Below are 13,563 nucleotides of genomic sequence, written 5' to 3'. Positions count from 1 at the left end.
TCGTTTTAGAGGAAGAACACTTTCTTCTCCTCGTATTAAGGGACGCGAGTTAGTTTTACACACAACAGTCAACAGACAATGAAGCGCACTCAAGCGAGCTCGCCGAAACCTGTGTTGCAACTGCCGCCTGCCTCTCACTGTAGTCTGTAACAGTCCGGAGACATCGCGTCGGTGGCATCTGCACGGCTCAGCCCTTCGGAGGTTCGAGTCCTCCCTAGGGCATGGGTGTGTGTGCTGTCCTTAGTGTAAGTTAGTTTAAGTTGGATTAAGTAGTGTGCAATCCTAGGGACCGATGACGTCAGCAGTTTAGTCCCATAGGGACCCAACACCACCACGTCGGTTGCATCGACTACAAATGTGTCATATGACCGTGAATAGCTAATGCGTAAGTACGAATACAATCTTCTGTTCGCATCTATCCTCATCCCGTGACGAAAATACAGCGTCTTGGTTCCATTGTTATGTTCACCAGAAGTGGTATTGGGAAATCGGTTTACGAAGTCCGGTTTTGGGAGCCCCTTGTAGGAAGGGGGAGGGGGGGGGTTGTTACCAACTGTATAGCACGGAACGAGATGAACGGACTGTGTCGTGGATGGACGCAGTCGGTCCGGCAGTGCCGACACGGACGTAGACGCCTCGCTCGCTCTGCTGCAGCCGTTCCCTCTCATGCCGCGGGCCGAGCTTGCAACCATCGAGTTAAAATTTCATAGAGTGGCTATAGGTCCGCCATGTTTGAAGCAAATTGAAGTTCTGGCCGCCATGTTTTCTTTAGTCAAGGCATTCGTCTGCTGTGTCCCACCCCCTTGTAACTGCGTTTGAATTACTTGAAATAGCCCACACTAGCTTTATTTTTTCTAAAATAAGCAATAGACAGCAGTGATTTCAGTGTACACTGACAGCAAAAAGAGATGTTTTTGTCGAAATATGGCTAAACTTTTCGATGTAGATAACACTACAAGACAACTCAAATAAATCTGTCCATCCACTATAACGTTACTTGTCGCCCATAAATTAATGCAATTAGAGCAGGTACCACCAGAATATGACGGTGAAACTTCTAAACATGCTGTGGTTAACTATTAGAAACTGTAACGGGCGCAGAAATGCGATATTTTTGTCGCTATTTCAAAGTAAACAGTCAAAGCCTCAAAAACCGGTACAATGTGAACGAGAATTTATTTGAAATATGTGTTACAAGCAGTTAACACAAGCATAGTAATTAAATAACAAAGTCGAAGCGTTCTTGGGTGGGGTAATTTCACAAATTTTCGTAAGTAGCTGTATGCCCTGGCAGAATAAAAGTGTAGGGTCAGGGCAAATTTCCTTATTTGCTGAGAATAATGGCATACTTTAGCACTGCACTGAAGTTCCAATACCTCCTTCAACAAACCAACTACATGTTCACTGTTTAACATATCAGAAACTGAACTACATAGCCTTCTCCTCAAACCAGCAACTAAAGTCTGTAACTGCACTATTCTTCTTTTGTGTTGTACACTAAGTTGCTTCATTTGCTTTATCCGCTTCTTTAGTCGCACATTCTCTGATTGTACTCTGTTATATTGTGTTTTCAACTTCTTAGGGCTTGGTAGACAGTAATTGTGGTCAGCAGAAACAGATGTGGGTCATACAGGCACTGAAAGAATGTAGTTACATCATAAGTTTGTAACAGAGTTACACCATAAGATTATAATTTAAAGTATGTAATTCAAAGTAATAAGAACACGGAGTAAAATTAAATTATTGACTTACTTTGTGCTAATGATGTCACTGTAATAGCACTATCTTGCAAATTGTCGAAAGATCGCTTTCTGGTTTGTGGTCGTAATACTTTATCTTGCATTTGTAAATGTGGTGGAAAGTTAAAGATAGTAGGTACTGGTTTTGACAAAAGGCGCCTCTGGACATTTGTGTGGTACATATATTTCTCTTCAAAATGAGCTGAACAGAGGTAACTGGCTGTAGTAGGAAACCAGTTTTCTCGCTTCATATTTATAACCCATCTTTTTGTAATTTCCTTATCTTTTAAAGGAAATCTGTAATCAACGATAAATAAATTACTTCCTGCATTTGTTTACTCTACTGTGACAAACTGCTAATAATAATGGTTAGTCTATAAATCAACCATGAAAATGAAGCTAAGCAACTAGACATTCAACAATGCGCCATCAAACTTGCATTCTCTGTAGCCAAAAGAAATTTAGACCGAATAATTATTGCGGTCGCAGGTGGCGCCAACCCAGTGCAAAATATGCCCTTGGGCATAAAAGTTACACTTTTTCTCGTTATTATTTCCCATTTTCAAAAGGGATGATGGGCGATCTGTTACGTTAAAATGTGTGGATAAAAGTCGTATTTCAAGATCGCTAAAACTCCTCTACTGATTATTAGTTTCAGATCATTGACGAGACTTTTGCAGATCTAAAATACAAAAAGGTAGCATGCTTAAAATTCCATTCACACACGGAAGTAGTAATATTTATTGGTACGTATCAGCCACCAGGCATTACACAGCGCCGTAATCTGTTGAGCTGAATCGCTCTTGTTGCCATGCACACACTGAAAAATTTTATATACCGTGACAAAAATAATGACATGAAGTGCATTTGGTAAGTGTTGTACAGCTTTAACCTCAGCTAGTGCTTGATTTGTAAAAAACGGGTTCCGATACTGGTGTGACCTTCCAAGATGGCAGCGGGGCGGGGGGCGGGGGGGGGGGGGGGGGGGGTCAGGAGTGTGTTTCTGCAATTGACCTCTTAAGACGGTATTTTAACGCTTTTCTGCGCATTTCAAAAGTGACAGTACAACATCTTTACTACTAAAAAGATAATGTTCTATCATACCACATCTTAAAATTTGCGGTATCGATCCTTTTTTTTCCCCAAGACCGAGACACCAGTGGGGAGTACCTATGCGTACCGTCACAAATCAAGCACTGAACTTGCCGAAAGTAGGTCGTACTGGATACGCAGTGTGCAACGTCAGCCATACAGGTCCACTGCTCATAATGCCACTATTGTGTTGGAATGCACAGACTCTGACAGAGGTAACTATCACTCAGCCCATGTGCGGATGTAGATATGGCCCGTCACTCGCAACGCTGCAGGAACCAGGGAGTGGCTGCACTATGGCCGTCAGGGAACTGGCCGCGTATGTAATGTATATATGAATGTATGTTTTTACTACACGAAAGCGCCGACTGCCAGATGGCGCCACTAACCGTGGAGTGTGTAAGCTCGATTCACAAAAATCTGCTAACGCTATTGACATCAGTGTATGGAGAGGCGAAGTACAGGCGAATTTCGCAAATCTATATATTTTCTCATTTTGATGTGTAAAAGAATCTTTTAGTGATTTCAAAATGTAGGAGAACATAGGATGTTACTTTATTGACGTCATTTTCGTCGCATCAGTTCACCTTGCTACCAGGTGATGGAATGAAAACAAAAGCAAAGTGAGGATTTGCTCAGAATAGTCCTCTTACATAAAAACTGACACTTTAGCCTCAGAAAACGAAGTAGGGCAAAAGTTCTACAAATAGTAGACAGCAGAGTTTGACTATATAAAATTACCTGTTAAGGGCAAGCGTTGGTCAAAGTAAAAACGTCACAAGTCATAGTTGTAGAAGTGTGTCTGTACTCTGGCAACCCGTTAACAGTGCCAGTGAACTACAACCGACGTGCCACAGTACAGAACTGTTTCACATAGACATGAGCGTACGGCTTAGGTAAACATTCCACGTCTAGACGTGTTTTGACCAGTGTCGTTAGATGTGGCCGGGTTGCTCATCGGGTAAGAAGTTAGGGTCAAGGTTCAAGGTTGAAGTCTCATGTAGGACACGAAAGTCTGACCGGTTGACGACTGGGCAGGTGGATCGCCATCGCGAAACAGTTGACTGCCGGCTAGTGATGGGGAGCTCGTGAATGAGTTGTTCAAATGAACGCTATACTCCAGTGAAGTGAACTAACCACTCAATTTCAATGAACTGGTACTTCAAACTCTTCACAGATAGCACACTCCACACTTTTTTGTAGTTCACTAACTCTGTTCCCCTCTCCCTCACCCACGTCGCTCATCCTCCCTTCAGTCCTCCCTCTACTGCCTGTCGACGAATCGCATGGTATTTGTGGGGAACGATAGGGTTAGGAGGGGTTGGGAAGGTGAGGGGCGAGGGGAAGGCAGCGTCAGCTGCTTCTTGCAGTGCTAACAACATTACCCGTGACTCTTTGTGCAGTTATACTTCGCGTCTACGGGTAGCCTACCGTTGGCAGCGCTTGCAGACAAATGAATTAAAGATACAAACGAAGAGGCTGGCTGTGTGAGCACGCACTGCCAATATGAAAGTAAAATGCTTACCTTCTGAGTCTGGAACTGAAGCATCAGTCGAATCCACGCTTGAAAGATAATCGTTCATGTTGGATTGTTTATCTCGTACACATTATTGAAATAATTACACTAAATGTCAATTTAAGGATTGTCCTAATTATAAAAAAATACATATATATTTATGAATAAACATCAACGGATTTGGCGAATGTTCAGAGATTTCCGTTTGATAACATGATTTGTTCCACTTTTTCCTGTTAGGCGATTTCTTCTGTTATAGGGTGTCCTGCCTTCGAGAACACTCTTTCAGACGGCGTGGAGGTTGCAACAATACACAGTCGTATTTTTCCAAGTTCAAAGAGCGAGGGGTATACCGACAGCCTTGTCTCTGTAGCAGGGGTCTTGTAAATATTTGTCCACTTCCACCATTGCAGCAGCTCTCGGGTGTGGACTACTCTGCAGCCTGGAAAACACTTCGTCAAATTCGAGCCAGAGACTAGAAGTAGATTCAGTGGTTGGAACTGAGATTGTTGCAGTAGCAGTGGATGTGTTCGTCACAAATTTCTCACAGTGCCTGATCAGGTTTAATTTCACCTTCTCAGCAGAATTTTTATCAGAAAAACCATGTAATTTGAACTGGGGATTTAATGAAGTTGCTTTTGCGAAAATGGAATTTTCGTCTACATTTCGAAACCGTCATTTTAGGTCCTTAGCTGTCTTTTCGGCCATTTGCTGCACATCTACATGAATTTCAGTGTTATTAACAAACCTGCAACATCATTTTTTCAACAAGCGACTAAGGAGTATAACTTTAGAAGCAGTGAAAACATTTTCACTTGACCTTTTCTCCGTGCAGTCTTTGAACACTTTCAACAGGTCACAGGCCTGTGTTACCCTTGCAATGTTCTCTGCAGTCAGATTTGGAAGATCCGGATAATTCAGAGTGATAACTGTCATTAGGGAGTTCCTACGCTCGATTATTCTTCGCAGCATATCATAGGTTGAATTACATCTTGTAACAGTGTCCTGTCTTTGTGTCAGAACTGGCTCTTTTAACTGTTACTGCATCATTTTCAGTTTCATGCAGGCCTGTGAACTTTTTTAAAAAAATTGAACAATTTTTTTTTACGTTATTCAGAATGGGTTGAATGTGTGGAAGCCCATTCTGAGCAATTAAATTGATTGTGTGTGCAAAGCAGGGGTTGTGTTTCCAGGCTGTGAGTCTTATAGCTGCCACAATATTAGCAGCATTGTCACTTACAACACACACGACTTTTTCTTGAATGTCCCATTCCCTTGTTACATGTCGCAGTTCTTCGGAGAGTTTTTCTGACGTGTGCCTTTCGTCGTATTTAAAGCACTTTAGGATGGAAGATGCCAGCTCCAGGTCTTTAACGTAGTGTGCTGTCACCGACAAATAACTCTGATTTGTGGTTGAGGTCCACCCATCAATTGTCAGCACAACCGCTTCCGCAGAATTTGTTTTGACTCTTACAATTTCTTTCATCATGGTGTACTGTTGTTGTAGTAGTGTATTGGAAATGGTCTTCCGAGCTGGCATTCTGTAAGCACCATTTAGTTTGCCTACAAAACTTTGGAAATGTTTGCTTTCCACTATGTTGAAGGGCAAATAATCCTTTACAACAATCTCCAGAAGTGTGAAATCTATCTCCTGATTTCTTTTGTTCGAAAGAGGTTTCGAAAAATACGTAGGTAATGTCCTGTGTTATTGATGCCTGCTGTCTGATAATGAAGTGATACTGCTATTTTCCGGCACCGACTGCTGTTCGCTTCTGACAATTGCAGGTGTTGGTTCCGGATTGTCCGCGTTATTTGTCCAAGAAATATCGGAAGATGCAGGAGCAGGGGGTGCTAAGCGCCTGACTGACAATGACCCTGTTGGATGCAGCACTCGAACATGACGTGCTAGGTTAAATGTATTTCCTTCTTTATATGAAACACACTTAGAACAACAGCTGCACTTTGCTTTCCCATCACCTAAATCGGCGAAGAAACCCCAAATTTCACTGCTTTTACGCGACCGCGAGTTGCTAGCCATAGTATAAGAGAGTGTTGGGACGAGACGACGCCACCACTCGGCTGATAACCCGAGGAGAATTCGTCGAGTGACCCCTCGGTTTCCGGGCTCGCGCCCCTCCGCCAGGCCCACCAGACTCAACTGTCTCAGCAATCTGGAGAGAGCCTTTAATCTCCCCTGCACAGCCGACACAGCTGTAAGACTAGGCGACAGTGGTAAATGGTAGAATGGCGATGTTGAACAGCTGAAAAAAATTTTTTTTGTCATAGTTTCTTTCATGGTTTCAGACCACTCTTTCTCACATCTCTTTCGCGTTGCATCTGTCATTTCCTCACTGACGCAAAATTTCCGCTTTAGTTTCCTGTTGCACTTTCTCGGGCTCCCTCTTTGGCCGGCTTATGTCCTAATTCATTCGCAGGACTGCACAAGATGAGGTGCCACTTCCCCTTGCGCAGTTCTCATTGATGCCCTTATTTATCTAAGATTGCTGTAATTTTTCAGGGAATCCAGCGTAACTGGACTGTCTGTGCATATTTCTCGCGAGTCGTCCTGAGCTTCTGTGCCTATATCTGGAACAAGCAGCATTTTCTAAAATATATTTTCCAGTTCCTAAAATTATTCTCTGTTCCACGGCTCGAAATGCCTCGATAAATGCCCACGCGTAGCTCATACATGTCAACAGTCACAGTTACTTTCATCATTTCCACCGGAAGATGGCGATGGATTTGCAGGTTTGTGTGCAAACTGAAAAAGTAACTTCATGAACCATGATCGCTGCACCTCAGAACTCTGACGATGCTGAAATGACGGTCGAGCGGAGGAAGATTAAACTTTGATATCAGGACACAAGTGACTGCCCTTTTCCACTACTATAGACATATTCGTAAGGTACAAAGAACGAAATACAAAAGGACTGACACGTCAAAAAGAGCGAGAGGTAAACCATTTAGTGCTCGTTCCGCAGTATCGAACGTGAAAAAGTGCTCATAGCTCATAAGGTATGCATTTTAGAACTTCGTTTACTGGACCGTTTCTCTCTGATCGCTCTTTATAGAAGTGTCCTTCTTATTCTACTGAACTGGCTAATGCGCTATATTGCAGTATCAGTAGCTTCGGAGACATTTAAGCTTGCCTCTCCATTACTTAGTACTTACGTATTCCACTTTTTTTGCGTATTGTTTCTTCCTGACTAATGTTTCAAACTTCAGTCTACTCTTCACCACTATTAAATTGTGAGCTGAGTCTATAACTGCTCCTGGGTATGCCTTACAATCCAATACCCGATTTCGGAACCTCTGCCTGACTATAATGTAATGTAACTGGAATCCTCCTCTATCTCACGGCCAGCATGTTCTCCAGACAAGCCCTATCGAACATGGCTGGGACAGATTGAAAAGGGCTGTTAATGTGCGACGTGACCCACCAACCACTCTGAGGGATCTACGCCGAATCGCTGTTGAGGAGTGGGACAGTCTAGACCAACAGTGCCTTGATGAACTTGTGGATAGTATGCCACGATGAAACAGGCATGCATCATTGCAAGAGGACGTGCTACTGCGTATTAGAGATACCGTTGTGCACAGCAATCTAGACCACCACCTCTGAAGGTCTCGCTGTAAGGTGGAACAATATGCAATGTGTGGTTTTCATGACCAATAAAAAGAGCGGAAATGATGTTTATCTTGATTCTACTTCAGTTTTCTGTACAGGTTCTGGATCTCTCGGAACCGAGGTGATGTAATACATTTTGATGCGTGTATCTACAGGCAGATAGGATTTGCAAACCTTTTAGCATCAAATGCTAAGCATTGTCCTAACAGAAAGCCTGAAAGTAGTACTATTGGACCTCCACATACAAAGTCAATACCGTCTTCAGTTGCTCATATCTCTGTTTTAAGTATGTGCAAGTAACTTGAACCCTTCTTAAGCTTTAAATGTGTGTTTATATCGTCGAAATTTTTTGACACTGTACCATACTGGCTCTATTTACTCAATGAGTGAATATATTTACTGTATGTATGATTGAGGGTTTGCAGAATAGTATAACGTATTTATCATATCTGTAAATATCTTGCATAATATTTGTTTTGCACTGGTGCTCTTTCAATGAAAGACAAATACACATTTTAAATAACTTTGTTTATTAACGTTTTATACATGCACAAAATAAAAAAAACAATTGTTGACACATTTTTTATTATTCATTCTATCTTATATCCCTACATTATTCTTTAAATAACTGTTTTTTTTATGCTACAAATTCTGCTTCCATTGTGTTCAATCCAACAGGAGCAACGACGTATCTCCGTTCTCTGTCTGTAAACCAGGCTCTACAGTTTCAATATTTATGGGATTATAGTAGCAGCCCTTGGTGCTGCAAGCATACATGTGTTTACATATTGTTATAAATCATCTTGTATGCAACATTCACTTACATAACATACAACATCGTTTAGTAACGCTTTCACATATACTTGCCACCGTATTTGTCTGTTGCAATTCGTAGTGCACTGCATAACCAATACAACTTCACGACACTTTTATACAGGTCGATGATGGTTGCCTTATTGCTACAGATGTTCATGTGAAGAGGAAGTTGAAAAGGATCGTAGTCTGTTGTCATCAACTTCTCAGTGTGCTTCATCGGCAAACAATGCTCCCCCTAACTCATATCTGTAAATTGTGTTTTACATTACGACGGACATCCTCAGTTTCTACTATAACTTCACATTCACGATCTCATGCTAATCCTACATTTACATGTTTTGAACCATAAGCTAACATGTATGTACTGATAAATAGTAGCATTCTGAAACGAACTGAAATATCATAGAGCTGTATGGTTTATATACCTCTCTGCAGTATAGATGACCTCGAAATCCCAAGACTTAATGCAATAACATGCAAAAATTATATAGCACGACGACAGGGCAGTTAACACACTTTCTAAGCAGTGAAGACATAGTGAAAATGACACTGTGCCACGACTCTCGTCGGTAAGTACTATTTCAGTATCCACAGTCCAGTTCACTTCAGGATACAGAGACCAAGACCATGGGAGAAGCATAACTGATAAATCATATGTAATTATTTGATGAAATTATGACGTACACCTCAGGATCCAGAAGACAGCCCCTGGGTAATTACATATCCTGATGATTAAGCATGTAAATAATCGAATCAGTACATGTGAGGATAAAGAGATCTCTGGAATTAGGACGATTTGATCATGTGACGTCACAGCAGCGGGCAGGACGTGCAGCTGCCTCAAGCGTGCTGCAGCATGTGACCCTGTTTCTGTTATGATAATACTGAGGCCATTGAAACTGGAATATTTAGAAAGCGACATTGAATTGTCTGTAAAAAGAGCACTCACCCCATGCTTGAGATAAGGACATCAGCCTTCTCCACTGCTAATCCATTTCAAGATCCTCTACTGATGTCTGGGGAGATCGAATGCTGTCTGCATGAATGGGTCCTTGACTAGATGCTTGTTGACTATTGGTGACGGATTCCACTGAATTTCCCGTAAACGGTTGACAATCAAAGAGAACACAACGAGGTTTTCTGCTGTGCATGATGAGGGTTTCCTTGATTTCAAGTGTTGATGTTCTGCCTGTGGAGCATCTCGATGACTGGCCAGCTGAGGATTCTTCAGAATGTTCTTCCAGACCTTTAGGAGAGCTGATTTCTTAGAGCTGGGGGTGGGATGATGCTGAGAACAGGAAGTCTTAGAGCTATTGTACTCTGAGTACATTCCATAATACCTGATTCAGTTGGACATCTATCTTCTTAGTATGAGCAATATGGATCCTGGTCGAACAGTAAGCTTCAGCAACAGAGCACCTATGATAGGGTTAGAGCTGTGGATCTCAAAACACGAGCATTAGCTCCCCATAAGATACCACCAAATTTTTAAGACTGTTGTTTCTCGTTTTGAGTTCAGGTGCTACTTGTAAGTCAAGAGTTCTATCTAGCGCTGTTCCTGTGTATTATGGTGTAATGCAGTACAACGAGACTTGGTCTCTGAATCTGTCTTCTGGTGTGCACTCTGACTATCTTCTGCATAGATGTAATGTAGATACAATTATTTTCTGTGGATTTAGGTGGAGCCACTATTTCTTGATGTATACGTCTAAGACTTCCATATCAGTGGCCAAAGAGGTTTCAGCATCATAAACGTTGAGGCTCTGGGCCACCAAGCAAATGTCATCAGTATAAATCAATTTTTTTGAAGACTTTTGGTAAGCTGTGCATGTACAGACCAAAGAGGTAGTGGACTCAGAACAGACATTTGAAGTAAACTATCATTTGGTTTAATTACCCTGCATCTGTCATTGTGAGAATGGATATGAAATGCTCTATTGTTTAGCATGTTGTTAAGTAAGTCCTTAAATTTACGACACAATCGTGAATTTCTAAAGAAGTGCTTCTCACCAAGCAGTGTCGAGAACAGCTGATAGGGCCAAAAAGGCAGCTACACTTACTGATTTCTGCTCATACTCATTTTCGATATGAGTAACTAGAGAGAGTGTCTCTTCCGTAAATTACTTTCGCTTCTTAAGCTGGGCTAGCGCATTTATTCTTAACGGAAGAGTGTGTTTCAATTGTTACTATATGTTGAGAGTTGCACTCTGTAACTTCGTTGGTGTAACCAATAGTCTATGGAAAATGTGGTTTATTAGTCAGCATGGGATGTTTTCATTATTTCTATTTGCTTAATTCTTTAATATCTGAAAACAGTTTACTATTCACATTCGCCCGATAGGTACTTTCCAATTACTTACATAGTTCCAAGATATGCTATTAGATGATGGCGTTCAAGCCTACAGAATTCATAGGCACATTGCATTTACCATGATTGGCATATCATTACGCAATACTACGTAACTTCCTTAAATTTGGTTAAATCTAAGGCAATTCCCTGTTTATTGTTTCTTTTACAAGCTAACAATAGTTGATTGGCAACCAAAACGTGTAATGATTGGTAAAGCAATGTGGTTTTGCGAACAAGAAAATTCAAAGGTTTCGTAATTAAGTTTTAATGTTTCAGAAATACATAAGATCACTTATCTGCAGCACCTGATAAGTCAGGTCTTAATAACATGTCATTAATGTCAAGATCATTCGTCGAGTACTTCAGATTGACTTTGTTAAAGAATGTCTGTTTCTCAGTTGCTGATCCCAATTACAGTCACTGTTGACAGGGGAGAGGTGAAAATGAAAATGTTTAAGTTTAGTACAAGCAGCAATGTGCCTTACCAAACGTGTTACTCTTTGAACGGAAATGCACTTAAAGATGTGGTGACGGTGTTCATCTTTAATCTGACGCTCTTCTTTGGTTTTGACGCAGCGTGTAATCCTGGCGGATTGGAGAACGATGTTATTCTTACAGCTGAGTCCTGGCATTCGCCTTATGAGTGGGTTAAAACCTTACTTTAAAAAAGCAGCACCTGCGTTTATTTGTCCATCGTTAAGGCATTTTGTTTCCTGTTACATTGTATTGGTAGTCTTTAAGACAAATGCTTAGGAACTAAACTCTAGTATGATACGAAGGGATTTGTAAGATAACTTTGTAGGTCGGAGGTGTGCTATGTTATGTGGGAGAAACTGCTGTCTGAATGGTGTAGTGATCTATGTCTTTGTATAGTCAATAGCATAGCTACATCATATTTAGAATTTCTGCTGTCATGACATCAGATAGGTTTGTTTTTTGCTAATGTAGTTATGTCAGATATATATATATCATACTGAAGGTAATATTACAGATAGGGAAGTGGTCATGGATGTAAATGAGGTGGAAGATGTAACTGTGCGAGATCAAATTTGACAGTGTTCTGAAACATCTAAGTCGAAACGAGGCCCAGGGAGTAAACAGTCTTCTGGCAGGATTACAGGCAGCCTCGGGAGAGCCGGCCACGGCGGAGCTCTCCCACCTGTTGTGCCCGGCGTATGAGATAGTCGAAGTACCCACAGGCTTTAAGAAGAATGTAACGTTATCAATTCCAAAGAAAGCAGTTGCTGGCAGGTGTGAAAATTACTGAACTATCGGTTTAATAATTCGTCGTTGTAAAATACTAACACAAATTCTTTACAGAAGAATGAAAAAACTGGTAGACGCCGACCTCAGGGAAGATAAGTTTGGATTCCCGAGAAACGTGGGAACATGCGAGGCGCAACTTGACCAAATGGAGGGGCGGTTGGTAGGACACGTTCCGAGACGTCGACAGGTAACCAATTTAGTTTTGAAGTGAAGTGTGGGTGAAAATCGTAGAGTAAGACCAGGTGGTGGATACAGTAAGGAGATTGGGATGGATGTGGGCTGCAGTATGTACTTGAAGAGGCCTGCAAGTTATACAGTAGAATGGAGAGCTATTTTTAAAACCAGTCTTCACACTGAGGGGCGGAACAACATCTCTCTGTTATAACAGCTTATTTTCCAGTTGGTGTATTTCTTCATTGTTTATAACTGACTGTCAGAGTACCTCTGAAGATGACGTGAGGAATACATATTTATTTAAAGTAGGAGTAGTTGAAGATCACAGGTGCTGAATTATAGATTTCGTGGATCCACTGTATTTTAATATACTCGACTTGCTTAGCGATGATTCCTGCTAGTTTGTGAAGGGGCTGACCTACTCGTTAATTCTGCCGCATGTCGGGCCGCGACAACAGTACGCAGTGTCGTCTGTGTACAGGGCTCTTCTTTCGATCCTCGACCTTTAGCGATGTCAGTCGTGTTGTTGGTGTGTAGCAGTGGAGACGTGACTGTTCCACGTGGCGTCTCTGCTTCTGGCATAATACTTGTCGAATGGTGATCGCCAAGCAGCGCTTGTACTTACCTGTTTCCAGCAACGTTTTTAGTAAGCTGCACACTTTGGCATTGGAAGTTCAAAAGTAACGTTTCAAAGAGCAGCCCAGCATTCCACAACCAATGGAAGGCGCGTTCGCCGTCCACGAGAAAGCGTGCTGGCGTCGCGCCTGCTGTGTTGCGTTCAGCCTGCGTCGCTCTGCTGCTCAGTCCTGGGACCGGGTCACCTGTGCTGTGGTTACCGCTGATCCCGGCTTGTTCGTGTGCGATTATGTTGCTCTATTGCTTGAATAACTTTGGTCTGTCTCGAAAGCTTTCCCTGTCACTGAGAGCACGGTAACCTATGATTTGGTGTTGTTTTTTGGTCTTTCGGGTTGGGAAATCATCT

The sequence above is a fragment of the Schistocerca serialis genome, chromosome 11 (assembly GCF_023864345.2).
Source record: "Schistocerca serialis cubense isolate TAMUIC-IGC-003099 chromosome 11, iqSchSeri2.2, whole genome shotgun sequence".
NCBI lineage: Eukaryota > Metazoa > Arthropoda > Insecta > Orthoptera > Acrididae > Schistocerca > Schistocerca serialis.
This window is presented reverse-complemented; position numbering follows the sequence as displayed.